This window comes from Panulirus ornatus, chromosome 18, assembly GCF_036320965.1.
Source record: "Panulirus ornatus isolate Po-2019 chromosome 18, ASM3632096v1, whole genome shotgun sequence".
NCBI lineage: Eukaryota > Metazoa > Arthropoda > Malacostraca > Decapoda > Palinuridae > Panulirus > Panulirus ornatus.
Genome location: NC_092241.1, coordinates 2,017,250 through 2,024,561, shown reverse-complemented (window position 1 = coordinate 2,024,561; position 7,312 = coordinate 2,017,250).

The following is a 7,312-nucleotide window of genomic DNA, read 5'->3' as shown; positions in this document are numbered from 1 at the left end:
GTTATCCAGTTTGTATAGACCTTCACTAATATTCATATTACAATCCTTTGTGTATCAGATAAGAGAATATTCAATGATGTTTCGGTTAGACAAGGAGTTACATTTGATACTGAATGAGCGTTTCTGCACTCAATATAATGATGAATATTTTTGCATGAATAAACAAAGCTTTTGATTCTTTGCTCTGTTCTTATACTAAATTTGTGTTGCTGAAGTCTAACATAAAGGTGCTTACCAGTCTGCCGAGTATGACACATGTTAAAGCTTTTTCAAGGTATTCTGTAAGCACAGCCCGCAGATTTCTCTGGCGAGCAATTATTGAGATACATGTATTAGTATTGTTATTTCTGAAGGCTTCATTTAGATTAAAGGGTTTGAGCAACCTGAGGAGTAACATAAAGTTATCACTAAATAGGAGAACTGAAAGATTCTTGGTATCAAAGGGAGGTTTGGGGTTAACTCTATAAAATGATTTCTTTGCCAACTCAAGAGATGTATCAATGAAAGATATAGAATAATTCAACTTGGATCCAGTAGAGTACACATTCTTTAACTCATCATCAATGAATTCCAGACTACATATACGTATTTGCTTGAGGAACATCAACAGGAATGATGATTGTTGAACTCTGCCATATTGAGCTGAGTATTAAAGAATGTAAGAATAAACATTGGTTGGTTTTCTGCATATGCTACATTTGAACATATCCAACCCTATGGATCATGCAATTTAAAATGGTAGTACAAAATTATTTCCCACATCCACAGTAATTGCGATAGAAGGTACTGAATTGTTAAATGAAAAAGAAAATATGTTTGGAGATTTTTACATGTTGGCCAGACTCAAAGAACATCATCTACATACCTAAACCAGACTGCCTATTACTGAAAGCCAAAACAAACTGGATTCTTTGTCATGTAAAAAATCTATACACGGTTCCCCTTCACACAATGAAAACAGGCGATGAAGGATCACATCTGCTCACATCCATGCAGGAGCTGTTATGTATAACGCACCGAAACCACATCCAGGTCCCACGCACCTTTCCGTGGTTTACCCCGGACATTTCATATGCCCCGGGTCAATCCATGGACGGTATGTTGACCTCAGTATACGATATCGTTCCTATTCACTTTATCGAGTGCACGACTTTCACCCTCTTGCATGTTTAGGCCCCGATTGCTAAAAATCTTTTTCACTTCATCTTTCCACCTCCAATTTGGTCTCCCGCTTCTCCTTATTTCCTCCAATTCTGACAACATTTGTCAACCTTTCGTTACTCATCTCTCCATATGTTCAAACCATTTCAACACACCCTCCTCTGCTCTCTCAACCATACTCATTTTATTGCCAAACATCTCTCTAACCCTTAATTATTTACTCGATCAAATCTCACGCTACAAATTGTTTTCAACTATTTCCTCTCCACCACATCCGCCCTCCTTCGCACAACCCTTACTGTAGCCCGAGCCTCGCAACCATGTAATATTGTTAGACCTACTATTCCCTCAAACATGTTCATTTCTGATTTCCTCATCGCTCCAAGAACCTTCACCTCCTTCCCCGCCCAATGATTCACTTCCGCTTCCATAGTTCCATTCCTTGTCAAGTCCACTCCCAGATATCTAAAACACTTCACTTCCTTCAATTTTTCTCTGCTTAAACTAATAACCCAACTAACTTGTCCCTCAACCATGCTGAATCTAATTCCCTTGCCTTCATTCACATTTAATCTCAAGTTCCTCCTATCACACACTCCTCTAAACTAGGTCACCAACTTCTGCAGTTTCTCACTCGAATCAGCCACTAGTGCTGTATCATCGGCGAACAACAACTGACTCACTTCTTAAGCTCTCTGTTCCCCAATAGAATGCATTCTCGCCCTTCTCTCCAAAACTCTTGCATTTACCTCCCTAACCACCACATCCATAAACAAATTAAACAACCATGGTGATACCACGCACCCTTGCCGCTGAACAAACTTTACTGGTAACCAATCACTCGCGTATCTTCCTACTAACGCGCATTCATTACACCCTTGATGTAAACTTCTCACTGTTTCTTGCAGCTTACCCTCTCACACCATATATTCTTAAGACCTTGAACAAAGGATTCGAACCCGGGACCTTTTACATGGCAGTTGGGATCGCTAACCGCTTGAGTCTGATCACCCCTGATAGGAAAATGACCATTCAGTTATTAGTAATCGAATACCCTTCATCTCACATCAACCAGATATTCTAAAAGGTCATCAACTGGAACTCTTATATTTGGTTGATATCTTGGATGATATCGATTTACCTGTTTCAGATACCGTGTTTATTGAATACTAAAATTATGCATAAAATTCTACTTATTTCAATCTAATAGAGATTATCATGCTTAGGTATGGTTATGGGTACCCCTTTCTCACAGGTATTAAGTAATCTTTACTTGGAATTCTTTAAAACAAAGTTACTAAGGGATATCGTATCCTCTAAGCATTTTGGTTTTGATGTTCTTTGTGTTTGGCGAACAAACGAAGATTTTAACATTTCTTTCTTTACTAAACAATCTAGTACCTTCTTTCAACTTTACAGTGGAATTGGAAAATAATTGTATGTTAACATTTTCATATTGCAAGATCCATAGGGATGGAAGCGTGTTTAAGTTTAGAATATGCAGAAAACCAGCCAATATTTGTTCTTAAATTCTTTATCACTCAGCTCAAGATTACAGAGTTAAACTATTATAATTTCAGTCGATGTTCTTTGGGGCATTACGTATATACAGTCCGGAATTTATTGATGATGAGTTTGAAAAGATATATTCTACTGGATCCAAGTTAAAGTTATAGTATCCAGCGCTTCATCATCAGTGAACAACAACTGACTCACTTCCCAAGCTCACTCATCCACAATAGACCGCATACTTGCCCCTCTTTAAAAAAGATCTTGCATTCACCTCCCCAACAACCCCATCCATAAACAAATTAAACAACCATGGAGACATCACGCACAAACAGGCATTCATTGAGAACCAATCACTTTCGCCTCCTACTCGTACACATGGTTTACATCCCCGATAAAAACTTTTCACTGCTTCTAACAACTTGGCTCCCACACCATATATTCTTGATACCTTCCACAGAGCATCTCTATCACCTTTATCATATGCCTTCTCCAGATCCATAAATGCTACATACAAATCCATTTGCTTTTCTAAGTATTTCTCACATATATTCTTCAAAGGAAACACCTGATCCACACATCCTCTACCACTTCTGAAACCACACTGCTCTTCCCCAATCTGCTGCTCTGTACATGCCTTCACTCTCTCAATCAATACCCTCCCATATAATTACCCAGGAATACTCAACAAACTTATACCTCTGTAATTTGAGCACTCACCTTTATCCCCTATGCCATTGTACAACGGCAGTATGCGTGCATTCCGCCAATCCTCAGGCACCTCACCATGAGTAATACTTAAATTAAATATCCTTACCAACCAGTCAACAACACAGTCACCCCCCTTTTTTAAAATTCCACTGCAATACTATCCAAATCCGCAGCCTTGCCCAAACCCTCTCACTTCGCACACCACCTCGACCAAAAAACCCTATATCTGCCACTCTGTCAACAAACACATTCAACAAACCTTCGAAATCTCCTCACATGACCACTACTTGTTATCACCTCTCCATTAGCCCCCTTCACAGACGTTCCCATTTATTCTCTTGTCTTACGCACTTTATTTACCTCCTTCCAAAACATCTTTTCATTTTCCCTAAAATCTAATGATACTCTCTCACCCCAAATCTCATTTACCCTCTTTCTCACCTCTTGCACCTTTCTCTTGACCTCAGCCTCTTTCTTTTATACATCTCAGAGTCATTTCCACTATTTCCTTGCCTAACTCGTCCAAATACTACTCCCTTCTCTTTCACTAATAATCTTACTTCTTCATCCCATCACTCACTACCCTTTCTCAATCTGCCCACCTCCGACGCTTCTCATGCCACAAGCATTTTTTGCGTAAGCTATCACTGCTTCCCTAGATATATCCCGTTCCTCCCCCACTACCCTTACGTCCTTTGCTCACACCTTTTTCCATTCTGTACTCAGTCTCTCCTGGTAATTCCTCACACAAGTCTCCTTCACAAGCTCACTTACTCTCACCACTCTCTTCACCACAACATTCTCTCTTCTTTTCTGAAAACCTCTACAAATCTTCACCTTCGCTTCCACAAAGCAATGATCAGACATCCCTCCAGTTGCACCTCTCAGCACATTAACATCCAAAAATCTCTCTTTCGCGCGCCTATCAATATACACGTAATCCAATAACGCTCTCTGGCCATCTTTCCTACTTACATACGTATACTTATGCATATTTCTCTTTTTAAACCAGGTATTCCCAATTACCAGTCCTTTTTCAGCACATAAATCTACAAGGTCTTCATCATTTCCATTTACAACACTAAGCACCCCATGTACAACAATTATTCCCTCAGCTGCCACATTACTCACCTTTGCATTCAAATCACCTATTACTAGAACCCGGTCTCGTGCATCAAAAATACTAACAGACTCACTTAGCTGCTCCCAAAACACTTGCCTACTATGATCATTCTTCTCAATCCCAGGTGCATATGCACCAATAAGCACTCATCTCCATCCACTTTCAGTTTTACCCATATCAATCAAGAGTTTGCTTTCTTACACTCAATCACATACTCCCATCACTACTGCTTCAGTAGTTGTGCTATTTCTTCCCTTGCGCTTGTCATCTCACTAACCCCTGACTTTACTCCCAAAACATCCAAAACCTCTCTTTCCCTTTACCCTTTAGCTTCGTTTCACTTAGAGCCAAAACATCCAGGTTCCTTTCCTCAAACATACTACCTATCTCTCCTTTTTTCACATCTTGGTTACATCCACACACATTTAGACACCCAATCTGAGCCTTGGAGAAGGATAAGCACTCCGCGCGTGACTCCTTCTTTTGTTTTCCCTTTTGGAGAGTTAGATAAAAGGAGGGGAGAGTTTCTAGCCCCCCGCTCCCGTCCCCTTTACTCGCCTTCTACGACACGTGAGGAATTCGTGGGAATTATTCTTTCTCCCATATCCCCAGGTATATATATATATATATATACCTGGGGATGAGAGAGCTTGGGAAGTGAGTCAGTTGTTGTTCGCTGATGATACAGCGCTGGTGGCTGATTCATGTGAGAAACTGCAGAAGCTGGTGACTGAGTTTGGTAAAGTGTGTGAAAGAAGAAAGTTGAGAGTAAATGTGAATAAGAGCAAGGTTATTAGGTACAGTAGGGTTGAGGGTCAAGTCAATTGGGAGGTGAGTTTGAATGGAGAAAAACTGGAGGAAGTGAAGTGTTTTAGATATCTGGGAGTGGATCTGGCAGCGGATGGAACCATGGAAGCGGAAGTGGATCATAGGGTGGGGGAGGGGGCGAAAATTCTGGGGGCCTTGAAGAATGTGTGGAAGTCGAGAACATTATCTCGGAAAGCAAAAATGGGTATGTTTGAAGGAATAGTGGTTCCAACAATGTTGTATTGTTGCGAGACGTGGGCTATGGATAGAGTTGTGCGCAGGAGGATGGATGTGTTGGAAATGAGATGTTTGAGGACAATGTGTGGTGTGAGGTGGTTTGATCGAGTGAGTAACGTAAGGGTAAGAGAGATGTGTGGAAATAAAAAGAGCGTGGTTGAGAGAGCAGAAGAGGGTGTTTTGAAGTGGTTTGGGCACATGGAGAGAATGAGTGAGGAAAGATTGACCAAGAGGATATATGTGTCGGAGGTGGAGGGAACGAGGAGAAGAGGGAGACCAAATTGAAGGTGGAAAGATGGAGTGAAAAAGACTTTGTGTGATCGGGGCCTGAACATGCAGGAGGGTGAAAGGAGGGCAAGGAATAGAGTGAATTGGAGCGATGTGGTATACCGGGGTTGACGTGCTGTCAGTGGATTGAATCAAGGCATGTGAAGCGTCTGGGGTAAACGATGGAAAGCTGTGTAGGTATGTATATTTGCGTGTGTGGACGTATGTATATACATGTGTATTGGGGGGGTTGGGCCATTTCTTTCGTCTGTTTCCTTGCGCTACCTCGCAAACGCGGGAGACAGCGACAAAGTATAATAAAAAAAAAATAATATATATATATATATATATATATATATATATATATATATATATATATATATATATATATATATATATATATATGTATGTACATATATATATATATATATATATATATATATATATATATATATATATATATATATATATATATATATATATATATATATATATGTACATATATATATATATATATATATGTATGTACATATATATATACATATATATATATATATATATATATATATATATATATATATATATATATATATATATATATATATATATATATATATATATATATATATATATATAAGGCAGCAGGTTTGGATGGTATTGCAGTGGAATTTATTAAAAAAGGGGGTGACTGTATTGTTGACTGGTTGGTAAGGTTATTTAATGTATGTATGACTCATGGTGAGGTGCCTGAGGATTGGCGGAATGCTTGCATAGTGCCATTGTACAAAGGCAAAGGGGATAAGAGTGAGTGCTCAAATTACAGAGGTATAAGTTTGTTGAGTATTCCTGGTAAATTATATGGGAGGGTATTGATTGAGAGGGTGAAGGCATGTACAGAGCATCAGATTGGGGAAGAGCAGTGTGGTTTCAGAAGTGGTAGAGGATGTGTGGATCAGGTGTTTGCTTTGAAGAATGTATGTGAGAAATACTTAGAAAAGCAAATGGATTTGTATGTAGCATTTATGGATCTGGAGAAGGCATATGATAGAGTTGATAGAGATGCTCTGTGGAAGGTATTAAGAATATATGGTGTGGGAGGAAAGTTGTTAGAAGCAGTGAAAAGTTTTTATCGAGGATGTAAGGCATGTGTACGTGTAGGAAGAGAGGAAAGTGATTGGTTCTCAGTGAATGTAGGTTTGCGGCAGGGGTGTGTGATGTCTCCATGGTTGTTTAATTTGTTTATGGATGGGGTTGTTAGGGAGGTAAATGCAAGAGTTTTGGAAAGAGGGGCAAGTATGAAGTCTGTTGGGGATGAGAGAGCTTGGGAAGTGAGTCAGTTGTTGTTCGCTGATGATACAGCGCTGGTGGCGGATTCATGTGAGAAACTGCAGAAGCTGGTGACGGAGTTTGGTAAAGTGTGTGGAAGAAGAAAGTTAAGAGTAAATGTCAATAAGAGCAAGGTTATTAGGTACAGTAGGGTTGAGGGTCAAGTCAATT